This window comes from Geotrypetes seraphini, chromosome 6 (assembly GCF_902459505.1).
Source record: "Geotrypetes seraphini chromosome 6, aGeoSer1.1, whole genome shotgun sequence".
Lineage (NCBI taxonomy): Eukaryota > Metazoa > Chordata > Amphibia > Gymnophiona > Dermophiidae > Geotrypetes > Geotrypetes seraphini.
Window position 1 is genome coordinate 111,167,395 of NC_047089.1, and position 13,573 is coordinate 111,180,967.

Here is a 13,573-nt window from a genome sequence, read left to right on the forward strand (position 1 = left end):
GAGGTAGAGATAGGATTATGAAAGGATAGATAGAAGCATAAAGGGTTTTAGACAAGGATCACCTTACAGGTCATGGACCTGATGGGCCGCCGCGGGAGTGGACTGCTGGGCGCGATGGACCTCTGGTCTGACCCAGCAGAGGCAACTTCTTATGTTCTTATGTACTACTACAATCTTCACGATATAGGAATCGTAGATCAAATTATGGATTGGTTCATCTCCTACTTTGCTGACTGATCCTCAAAAGTTATTTTCAACAATACTACTTCCAATTCATTTCCAAATGAGTATGGAATACCACAGGGTTCAATTTTATCTCTATTCAGTATATTTCTAGCCCCTCTACTGCGCTTTAGGCCAGTCAATCGGATTTATTATGTTCGCATATGCTGATGACATCCAGCTAGTCCATCCAATCAATCTTGAAAATCCAGATGACATAGCCAGTATCTTATTTTTTTGTTTTTGATGGTTAAGTTCTAACATGTTAGCACTAAGCATTAAAAAAAAACGGTGATCTTCCCAATACAAGAGCCTTGCCAAGTCCAATTAAACTTTCATCCACTCCCCTACAAATAGTACCAACTCTTAAATTGATGGGTGTCACATTCGATGGAAAATTAAACTATCATAACCAGATCAGTACAGTAGTACAGAAATGTTTCCATAGACTGTGCATGATTCACTATATCTCCAAACTTCTAGACCCATCATCCATCAATATCTTAATTCCCTCCTTAGTTATTTCATGCCTCGAATATTGCAATGCCCTCTACAAAGGTATAACCCAAAAAAGAAATAAGATGATTACAAATTATATTACATTACATTACATTAGTGATTTCTATTCCGCCTTTACCTTGCGGTTCAAGGCAGATTACATAAGAACATAAGAAATGCCTTCACCGAATCAGACCTTAGGTCCATCTAGTCCAGCGACCCGCACACGAGGAGGCTAAACTAGGTGTTCCCTGATGAAGACCCTGTTTACCCGTACCCCTCAATGTGATTTGCAAGAAGGTGCTATGATAATAGGAAGAAACATATTGTTAAGATATTAAGAAGTACTTAGGAAGAGTTTGAGCATTTTTTAATTTATTAAGGAGTAATTGGTAATTGCAGGAGGAGTTCCAAGCCTGTTTGGTTGTGTTATATTGGTTTTATGTATTTTTTGAAGAGTAGGGTTTTTGTTTCTTTTTTGAAGGTTTTGTAGTCTGTGGTCGAAGTCAGTAGATTGGTGAGCTGTTGGTCCAGTTTCGCTGCTCTGGTGGCCAGTAGGTTATCATACATTTTTCTTCTTTTGACATTTTTGGTTGGTGAGTATGTGAAAATTGTGTGGGTTCTCCTGTGTCTGGTTGAGGTGGTTTGGGTTAGTTGATTGTTCCAGTAGGTAGGGCTGTCTCTGTTTATAGCTTTGAAAAGAAGGCAGTATAATTTGTGTACTCTGGCTTGTATTGGGAGCCAATGTGATTCGTGGTATGCTTCTGTGATGTGGTCATATTTCTTCAGTGAGTAGATAAGTCTTAGGGCTGTGTTTTGTATTGTTTGAAGTTGTTTTATCGTGGTTGCTGGACAGGGGCATAACAAATGCAAGGAAATATGACCATGTGACCTCTACTTATCCAATGTGGCTCCCAGTGGAACATAGAATTACCTATAAAATTTTATTACTAACATTTAAAATTCATGACACAAGTCTTCCAGAATTCACAAATAGAATTCTGATACCATACACTCCCCAAAGATCCCTTTGATCTATTTCCCAGAACTTGCTCGCTATCCCATCATTAAGATTTATCAATACAAGGCGCACAAAAATTTCTCAGTTACAGCCCCCTTGCTGTGGAACTTAACATAAGAACATAACATTTGCCGCTGCTGGATCAAACCAGTGTCCTAATCGAGACCAGCCTCACCTGCGTATATTCCAGTTCAGCAAAAACTTGTCTAGCCTTGTCTTGAATCTCTGGAGGGTGTTTTCCCCTATAACAGACTCCAGAAGAGCATTCCAGTTCTCCACCACTCTCTGGGTGAAGAAGAACTTCCTTACGTTTGTACAGAATCTATCCCCTTTTAACTTTAGATAGTGCCCGCTTGTACTCCCCACCCTGGAGAGGGTGAACAACCTGTCCTTATCTACTAAGTCTATTCCCTTCATTATCGTGAATATCTCGATCATGTCCCCTTTCAGTCTCCTCTTTTCAAGGGAGAAGAGGCCCAGTTTCTCTAATCTCTCATTGTACAGCAACTCCTCCAGCCCCTTAACCATTTTAGTCGCTCTTCTCTGGACCCTTTCGAGTAGTACTGTGTCTTTCTTCTTGTACGGCGACCAGTGCTGGACGCAGTATTCCAGGTGAGGGCGTACCATGGCCCGGTACAGCAGCATGATAACCTTCTCCGATCTGTTCGTGATCCCCTTCTTAATCATTCCTAGCATTCTGTTCGCCCTTTTCGCTGCCGCCACGCATTGCACAGACGGCTTCATTGACTTGTCGACTTGTACTCCCAAGTCTCTTTCCTGGGGGGTCTCTCCAAGTTGTATTCATGTCTGAGATTTTTGTTACTGACTTTCATCACCTTACACTTATCCACGTTGAACCTCATTTGCCATGTTGCTGCCCATTTCTCGAGCATGGTTATTTCGCATTGCAGATCTTCACAATCCCCCTGCATCTTCACTACTATGAATAATTTCATATCGTCTGCAAATTTAATCACCTCACCCGTCTTACCAATTTCCAGATCGTTCATGAGTATGTTGAAGAGCACGGGTCCAAGCACCAAGCCCTGCAGCACCCCGCTGGTGACATTCTTCCAATCTGAGTATTGTCCATTTACCCCCATTCTCTGTTTCCTATCTGCCAGCCAGTTGTTTTTTGTTAGTTTTTTGTTTAATAAATTTTTAGTCATTACATACATACATAATGAATAAAGAAAAGGAAAATTAATACAATAATATGAAGATAAACAAATCAATCCAAAATTTCTTTTCAAGCCCATGTCAATGAAGTGCCACACCACTATTTCAGGAAAATATACACACTATAGATAAACAATTAACTGAATCAAGTCCATAAAATGGACCCCAATTCAATCAATACTATCTAGGGCCAAATTATTATTCCTCTAAAATCTGTTGTAAAGTACTCATTTCATTTCTCTAGCCAGCTGAAATTGTTGTAACTGTATAGGATCCCAGAACACAAATTCCGAATCTTGCAATTTAACCAAACATTTACAAGGGAATTTTAAGTAAAAGGAAGCCTCCAGAGCAATCACCCTAAGTTTCAGTTTCAAAAATTATTTTCTTTTTAATTGAGTGGCTCTGGAGACATCCAGAAAAATTCTTACCAAATCTTCACAAAATTTTGTCAATCTATTTTTAAAATATAATTTCATTAACAATATCTTATCCTTCTCACTCATGCAGGTTATTACCAGAGTGGACGAGAGTTATTACCTTGACTATCCTCTAATAATTCTGTCAGATTTATTCCAGTTGATACCAGTTGGTCAACATCCTGGTTGGATTCAAGTTTTTTTGGGGAATATGATTATTTATAGTAAAAGTCTCCACATTGGGTAGATCTGGTATCTCCTTAAATAATTTTTTTAACAATATTTTTAGTGAAAGTAAATGAGTTACTGGGAAATTAACCAAGCGGAGATTCCTAGCTCTATAATCTCCATTATCTCTAGCTTAGAATGTATAACACATGAATCCTTAACCGCTGTAGTAGAAACAGTTTGCAATGTGTGACTTGTGATTGAATTTTATACATCCTCTTATCCAAAATACTTAAATTGGAATCTACATTCTCCAACTTGTGAGCAACTGGTTGTGAAAAGTCCACTGTCTATTTACTGTTGACCTCAGCAGCCCCTCTACTCTAGATATTGCTAACCACAAGTCTTTAAGTGTAATATCTTGTTGTATTCCCTCTGATACGGAAGATATCCCCGAGTCACTTGAAAATTCTAACTCTTTAGGAATTTCAGTATAAACTATTTTATTTGTACTTTGGGTAGAGCTTCTGAATCTGAGGGATTAGTAGGGCTTACTTCGGCCCCACCTGAACTCGATACTGGTGGAGGGGGAGGAGTTCGGTCGATAGGCTTAATGAAGCTCCTGAAATTGAAGATGAATCCATAGAGAGAGCAGCTACTGAAGTATTTTCAATTAATTTTAAATGTTTATCCATTGGGTCTGTAACTGCTGGGGTTCAACTTTTAGGTTTAATTTTTCTCTTACTCATAATTTGACAAACAATACTTCAAGGATCGAAAAAGTATCTGCAATAAATTTATTATGCTCCTTGCACTGCGAGGTGGTCTTAGATTTGTTTCTCGTTTTTGGCAGGAGGGGAGAGTAAAAGGCGACTTCAGGCAGAGTGGGGTAGGCGAAAGGTAGCTCCGCCCACCCCCCGCGCGTCACCAGCAGCGCGACTCGGCTCCTCCTTTAAAGGGAGGGCCAACGGCGAGCAGCAAAGGCGCTCGCCTTAGCGAGAGCGCCTTTGCGAAGACGCCTTAAGAAAGAGCCGGGAAGCAAGGCCAACAAATTAATAATCCCAAATCGTAAGTCGTAATCTGTCATACACACACAGACGGTTGGCTGGTACGGAAGGAGGACAACTAATTGGCAAGAGGACTCACACAACTCACCGATATAGAGGATTCACACATAAAGCACAGGCAGCTCGGAGGAGGAACAGGTTATGAGCACCCACGGAAGCCAGAAGATAAGCTTTCCAGTCTTCTGCACCGGCTGCAGGATGTATGACTACCTCCCCTCAGGGACTACGGCATACATTTGCAGTCGGTGTAGGGAGCTGGAAAGCCTGAAAAAGCAAGTCTGGTTGCTGGAAGGAACTGTGAAGGAACTAGAAGAACTTCTCATCAATAAAGAGGAAAAGCACAAGTATGAGAGGTTGCTTGTGGAGTCCAGCACCAGTGAAGTGATTGAAGAATTGGAGAAATACATCAAGGATGCCCACCAGCAGATTGTGGAGATCTCAGGGCTTGAGATCAGCAACCGAGCAACCCAGGAGGATGGAATAATAGATAAGGAAGGAAGCATCAATCCAATTGACGGGAAGGTAGAAACGGAGGCCGTATATGTTCACACACTCAGCAGAGACGATGGACCATCTGGAGATGAGCCACAGAAGAAGGTAGACAGGACTTACACCATGAATACGGACTTAAGACCCCCGAGGAACCTCCAACTAAAGAAGATTGGGATCATAGTAGGAGATTCCATCATAAGAAATGTGGACAGCCACACTGCGGGAGGAAGAGAGGATAGATTGGTCACCTGCCTGCCCGGTGCAAGAGTGAAGGATGTGGCCAGCAGGATCACCAGCATCATAGACGGTGCAGGAGGAAACGACACTGCCGTGCTTATTCACGTGGGTACCAACGATGTTAGCGGACGGAAATAGGACAGGGAAGAAATGAAGGACCAGCTCCGCTCACTCGGAAGGAAACTGAAGGTCAGGGAGGTGAAGGTGGCTTTCTCGGAAATCCTGCCGGTACTGAGAGCGGATGTAATGAGACAGGATGAACTGAGAGCAGTAAACGCCTGGATGAGGAAATGGTGCGAAGACTTCATGCGAAACTGGACAACGTTCTGGGGAAGAAACAGGTACTATAGAAAGGACGGCCTACACCTCACCAAACAGGGAGCTAGAGTCCTGGCTGAGAACATGAAGAAGTCCATTGAAAAGGCTTTAAACTAAAGATCAGGGGAGAGCCGACAGTCGACAACCAGTCGATGGCCCGGACACCAGGATATCCTGAGGAGGAAACTTCAAGCAACAGCACAAATATAGGTCAAGAACAAGATGAAACCGAGGAGGAAACTTCAAGCAACCACACAGATATAGGGCAAGAACAAGATGAAACTACAAGAGGCAATCAAAAAGATCAAATGGATACTAAAAGGGATGCGAGGACCACTAAATCCAGGAAATTAGCACAAAAGGATCTTAAATGTATGTACACGAATGCCAGAAGCTTAAGAAATAAAATGGGAGAACTGGAAGAGCTAGCAAAAAGAAAACAACTGGATATCATAGGAATAACAGAAACATGGTGGAATGAAGAGAATGAATGGGACACGGCATTGAAAGGATATAAACTATACAGAAGAGATAGGATTGGGCATAAAGGGGGAGGTATTGCCCTGTACGTCCAAGAAGAAATAGAATCTATTAGAGAAGGGGATACGGAAGCAAATGGTGAACTAGAGTCCCTCTGGATAAAGATTCCCAGACAAAAAGAAGCAGACATAAAAATTGGCCTCTATTATCGACCCCCGGGACAGATTGAGGAAACAGACAAAGAAATGATGGAGGAAATCAACCGTGGATGTAAATCAGGAAATGTAACGATCATGGGGGACTTCAACTTTCCGGGAATAAACTGGAAACTGGCAACGTCAATCTGCGGCAGGGAGATAAAATTCCTGAAAATGATAGGAGATTGCTTCCTTGAACAAATGGTGGGAGAACCGACAAGAGGAAACGCAATCCTGGACTTGGTCATGAATGGCATTACTGGAAGGACAACAGATGTAGAAGTTGCGGCCCCTCTGGGGACAAGTGATCACAATATGATCAATTTTTCCATTGGCATCGGAAAAGGGAAACCAATCAAGACTAAAGCCGCAACCTTTAACTTCAAAAAAGGGAATTGTGACAGCATGAGAACCATGGTTAGAAAACAGCTCAAGAAGGGGAAAGCACAAATCCAAATAGTTGATCAAGCATGGTCTCTTCTGAAAAACACCATCATAGAAGCACAGAATCTTTACATACCGAAGATATCCAAAGGAAGGCGAAAAAGGGTCAAAGGAGAACCAGCTTGGTTATCCAAAGAGGTGAAGGATGCAGTGCGGGATAAGAGGAAATCGTTTAAAAGATGGAAATGAGAAAAAACGACGGGGGCCTGGAACTGTCACAAAATCGACCAGAAAGTGTCATATAGTGGTAAGAGTCTATGAAGAAAAGATAGCGAAAGAAGCCAAAAACTTTAAGCCCTTTTTTAGATATATAAAAGGAAAGAAACCAGCAAGAGAGGCAGTGGGCCCTCTCGACGACCAAGGAAGGAAAGGGTCAATTAACGAAGACAAACAGGTTGCCGATAGGTTAAATTCATTTTTTGCATCTGTCTTCACAAATGAGGTCACTGCAACAATGCCAGAAACAGAGAGGATATTCACCGGAGGCATAGAGGAAAGCCTCGCAACATTAAATGTGGAGTTGGACATGATATACTTTCAGATTGACAAACTAAAGAAGGACAAATCCCCTGGATCGGACGGAATTCACCCCTAGCGGTGTTCCCCCCATTCTGTATGTGAACATCGGGTTCTTTTTCCCCACGTGCATGACCTTGCATTTCCCTATGTTGAAGCTCATTTGCCATTTTTCTAACACAGCTGGAAAAGTGGGCCGAAAAATGGCAAATGAGCTTCAACATAGGGAAATGCAAGGTCATGCACGTGGGGAAAAAGAACCCGATGTTCACATACAGAATGGGGGGAACACCGCTAGGGGTCAGTAACCTGGAGAGAGACCTGGGAGTGATGGTAGACGTAACACTGAAGGCATCGGCGCAGTGCGCCACAGCCTCAAAGAAAGCAAACAGAATGTTGGGTATCATTAAGAAGGGTATTACGACCAGGATGAAGGAAGTCATCATGCCGCTGTATCGTGCAATGGTGCGGCCGCATCTGGAGTACTGTGTCCAGTACTGGTCGCTGTACCTCAAGAAGGACATGGCAGTACTTGAGGGAGTACAGAGAAGAGCAACTAAACTGATAAAGGGAATGGAAAATCTGCCATATACCGACAGATTGAAGCAGTTGGGACTTTTCTCACTAGAAAAGCGGAGACTTAGAGGAGACATGATAGAAACCTTCAAGATCCTGAAGGGCATAGAAAAAGTAGACAGGGACAGATTTTTCAAATTAAGGGGCACCACAAGTACAAGGGGGCACTCGGAGAAATTGAAAGGGGACAGGTTTAGAACAAACGCTAGGAAGTTCTTTTTCACTCAGAGGGTGGTGGATACATGGAACGCGCTTCCAGAGGCTGTTGTAGACAACAAAACATTAAATGGTTTCAAAGAAGGTTTGGATAGATTCCTAGAAGAAAAAGGGATTGAAGGGTATAGATAGGTATAGACCACTACTCAGGCGATGGGCCTGATGGGCCGCCGCGGGAGCGGACTGCTGGGCAGGATGGACCTATGGTCTGACTCAGCGGAGGCAACTTCTTATGTTCTTATGAGTATTAAAGGAACTTAAGGTGGAAATTGGGGAACTATTACAATCCTTAGCTAACATGTCAATTAGAACCGGGCAAATACCAGACGACTGGAGGATAGCAAATGTCATCCCAATTTTCAAGAAAGGATCAAGAGGTGAACCGGGAAACTACAGACCTGTGAGTCTCACATTGGTCCCTGGGAAGATAATTGAAGCAATAATTAAAGATAACATTGTACAACATCTGGAAGATCACAACCTAATAAGAGCTAGTCAACACGGCTTCAGGAAAGGGAAGTCATGTTTGACAAATTTACTTCAATTCTTTGAGAAGGTGAACAAACACATGGATAGTGGACATCCAGTGGACATAATTTACTTGGACTTCCAGAAAGCATTTGACAAGGTCCCGCACGCAAGGCTTATGAGTAAATTACTAAGTCATGGAATAGGAGGAGAAGTGCACAGATGGATCGGCAAATGGCTAGAGAACAGAAGGCAGAGAGTAAGCATAAATGAGAAATTCTCGGACTGGGAGAAGGTGACTAGCAGCGTGCCCCAGGGCTCGATTCTTGGGCCCATCTTGTTCAATATTTTTATAAATGACCTGGAAGAGGAGACAACATGCAATATAATCAAGTTTGCAGATGATACAAAACTATGTCGGGTGGTGGGCTCTCAAAGGGACTGCGAGGATCTTCAGAAGGATCTGAACCAGCTGGAAAAGTGGGCGATAAAGTGGCAGATGAATTTTAACGCAGACAAATGCAAGGTAATGCATCTGGGAAAGAAAAACAAAGAATATGAATATAGGATATTGGGTGTGACATTAGCCAAATGCGAACAAGAAAGGGATTTGGGGGTACTGATAGACAGAACCCTAAAAACATTGGCTCAATGCGCGGCGGTGGCGAGGAAAGCAAATAGGATGTTGGGCATGATTAAGAAGGGGATCACGAGTAGATCGGAAGACGTCATAATGCCACTTTACAGAGCAATGGTCAGACCACACTTAGAATACTGTGTCCAACACTGGTCTCCATACCTTAAGAAGGATATAACTCTGCTGGAGAGGGTGCAGAGGCGAGCCACAAAACTTGTCAGAGGTATGTAGAATTTGAGCTACAAAGAACGCCTCAGAAAACTGGGACTGTTCACCCTCGAAAAGAGAAGACTGCAAGGAGATTTGATAGAGACTTTTAAAATATTAAAAGGATTTGATAAAATTGACCAGGAAACAGCATTACTGATATTTTCAGATGTGACACGGACAAGAGGTCATAGCCTAAAACTGAGCAGCAGCAGGTTCAGGACAAATGTCGGGAAGTTCTGTTTCACACAACGAGTGGTGGGTGCTTGGAATGCTCTCCCAGAGGAGGTTGTGGCAGAGACTACTGTTCTGGGTTTCAAGCGCAAGTTGGATTCACACCTTCTTGCAAATCACATCGGGGGATACGGGAAATCCGGGTCTCCAATAAGGAGCACCTAACTGGGCCTCCGCATGTGCGGATCGCCGGACTAGATGGACCTAGGTCTGATACGGCGAAGGCGTTTCTTATGTTCTTATGTATGTTCTTATGTTCTTGTGGCTCCCAAGGAGCCTGACATGCCTCTTAGGGCACGCCCCTTTGGTCACGCCCTGCAGCTGATTTAATATTTTAAAAAAGCATTTCAGTGCTTTGGAAGCTCCATCAAGAAGTACTTTGATGAAGCCTCCTTTCGCTTGTTAACTCAATCTTCCATTTTAAGTATTCTGGACTACTGTAACATCATATATTTGGGTGCTATTAAGAAAATTCTCAAAAAGTTGAGTAGTTCAGAATACGGTTGTTCGTCTTATTTTTGGTTTAAAAAATTGGGAGCATATTACTCCATTCTTTCAAAAGCTTCATTAGCTGCCACTGAAATCCAGAGTCTTATTTAAGTTCTCATGCATCTGCTACAAAGCAGTATTTGGCATGCTATCTAGTTATCGTACCCCTGAGTTACATTAATAAGAGCTCTCGAAGAGTACACTTGTTTGCATATCCCTCAATAAAATCCTGTCATTACAAAAGGTTCCTCGACAGAACCTTTTCTTTTCAGGCAGCCACACTGAATACATGGCTTGCGTTAGAAGCTTCCTCTTATCTTGATTTTAGAAAACAGATAAAAACTCAATTATTCAATAGACTGGCAACCTAATGTATCTTATTACTTACTTATAATTTTTATCTAATTTTAAATTGTTTGTATCGATGGTAGTTTCCAAGATCCAAGATGGCCGCGGTACAGACGTTCTGAGAGCAATGCTCCAGACCACTCCAGCCATCTTACCTTTTTCTTAGAGATTCGGTGGCTTGTGGTCCGATTTCCTGACTGCGATGCCGAAGAGAAGGGGCAGGAGTGCGGTTGGTGCCTCATGGCGCTCTGACATACCCTCCCTCGGCAGACTCGATCTGTTGCAGCAGATGCAGGGTGCAGCGTTGTCCATGTCGGAGAGCAGCCCGTTGAGAGCACCCGGGCGGAGTGAGGTTGGGGTTGTCTCTCCTGGGCTTGAAACCACCTTAAGCCCTGACGTGAGAGCCCCACCTCTGCAACCTCGGTCTACCATTTCACCAGGGGTAGAGGAAACCACGGAGAAGGGGGAGGTCCTTTTCCCAGAGGCAGTAAGACCAGTATTGGAGACTGTGAAAGCAGTGCTTCCGGACCAGGGAGCAGCTGCAGAAGAAACCAAGGTAGGATAAGCAGACGGAGGTGGATTCCAGCCAGAATCAGACCAGGATAGCTTTTGTTCTCAGGACGGTGAGCATTTTTACACCCAGCAAAGGTTACCAATATGGGAGAAACCAGCACAAGTAACTTTAGACTTACTATGGGATTTGATTGCAAACTTTACTAAATCTATCAGTCCCAATTTCCAATATATAGAAGGGAAATTGATTCAGCATACTAGAGAGCTTCAAAGGCTTCACGTTTGATCAAGATTAGAGGTCTGCAAGGGAATGGGGATCGCGGGAATCCCCCCTAACCCACGGGGACCCCCCTCTGGCCCACGGGGACACCCCTCTAGCCAACGGGACTCCCAAGGGGATGGAAGGCTTTGGAAGCAGGGTTCGTCCAAATAATATAATGGACACATCAGCCTTAGTAAAAGAGGGGGTTTATAAGTTAATAACCTGAACAGAAAACAAAAAGGGTTCCACCAAAGAGATTCCACAAGGAAACCAGCAGCGCAAACACAAAATAAACTGTGGAATTGATGATCCTTTCAGAAGTAATTGCTCCTTTTTATGGGGACAGGCGGGTTTGGAGGTAATTCCTTGCGGGGATGGGTGAAGACGGAAAGGATCTGTCAATGGTCTGTCTCTCCAGGTGCCTGTCCGACAGCCTGCATCGAACTTGGCTATCTTTTGAGGGCACTGGAGAAGAGTTTTACCTGGCCCTGAGCTTCCCGTGGCAGCATAATTGCTTCATTGCTTCAACTTTAGCTGAGTTCGGTGCAGGCTGTCAGGCAGGCACCTGGAGAGACGACCGTTGACATCATCGGGTCCGTCTTTTCCAGCATAAAACTAAGACTGCAGCCGCGGTGCTGAGGGAGCCTCACTGTCTTTTGAGGGCACTGGAGAGGAGTCTTACCTGGCCCTGAGCTTCCTGCGGCAGCATAACTGCATTGCTTCAACTTCCGCCAGCCAGTTTTTAATCCACGTATTTCACCCTCCATTCCATGGCTCGCAATTTTCCGAAGCAGTCGTTTATGCGGAACCTTGTCAAACGCCTTCTGAAAATCCAGATATACAATGTCGACCGGGTCACCCCTGCCTATTTGCCTGTTTACTCCCTCTAAAAAGTGCAGCAAGTTCGTCAAGCAACATCGTCCTTTGCTGAAGCCGTGCTGGCTGGTCCTCATCAGGTTGTGTCCGTTAAGGTGATCAATGATGCGGTCCTGTATCAGCACCTCTACCATCTTTCCTGGTACTGAGGTCAGACTTACAGGTCTGTAGTTTCCCGGATCTCCCCTCGAACCTTTTTTGAAGATCGGCATAACATTTGCCACCTTCCAGTCTTCCGGAATCTTTCCCGATGTGATCGACAGATGTGCTTTTAGTTGAAGCAGTTCAGCTATAGTCCCTTTCAGTTCCTTAATGACCCTCTGATGGATGCCAGTGTATACCTAATTACCTACGGGTAAAAACTCATTTAATTCACTTTAGGTCTAAACTAAAATCTTTCCTTTTTCAGGACGCTTTTGGTCTATAACTATCCTATTAAGGACGCTATGGGGCTCATAATTAAAACATAAAACATCTAAAAAGTGGCATAAATGGGTACTTGGACGATCAAAAAAGCCTGATCGTCCAAGTACCCATAACCAAAGCTGGTTTTAGACGTATCTAAAACCAGCTTAGGCCTTTCCCCTGTCTGTAAACGCATAGAGCAAAAAGGCATTTTTAAGAGGACGGGAAAGGGCGGGAGGTGGGCTGACTTACACTTAATCATACAGCAGATATAACCAAAGATTTAGGCAGGTTGCAAAGTCAGCACTTATTCGTTTTGACTTAGACCAAGGCTCTTTACAAAACAGAAAAATAAAAAAAAGTTCTCACAGCTGTTAGCAACAGAAATAAGTTCTCAAAACCGTCAAACAAAATGACTGCCACAAAAAAAGTATCTTTATTTTAACAGTTTTTAGTTAAAAGACAGAATTTAAGAGTTCATGGTTAGAGCAATACACAAGCTGATCGCAAATTCTTTCCTGTTTTTTAAAACTAGGTTTTAAGAGCACTGTACAACCAACTCAGAAGAGAAAAAAGACATACAGCTGCTTTTTATTTTCCTGTTTTTTAACAGACAGCACCAAACCTTAGTTAATGCTTGTGGGCAACACCCAGGTTGTCATAGTGACGGCTGATAAGCCCCTTGCAGCCCCTGATAAAACCAAGGGGAGAAGGAGGTGGAAGTGTGTTTAAACATGTCTGAACATGCCCCGGCCCCCTGGTGTTATCATAGTGACGTATGCCCTGTCTCTTTAACAATCTGAAAAAAAAATTGTTCCTATTGTCCTCTGTTAAAAAGGCAGAGTTTTAAGACTTTTTTTTTTTAATTTAGAGCTATGTTAACAGAGCTGAATGGAACATGAAAGAATCTTTATTAAAGCAAATTTATTATGATCCATACGCGGCAGGAAGCTATGGAGGTATTAACCCTCTACTTCAAAAGGCTAAAAAGAGCGATATTACAGTCCGAAGTCAAAACATATAGTTTTACACAGACCTGCTAGAATCCATTTTAAAAGAAATAAAACAATGGTGTCAGAAATTG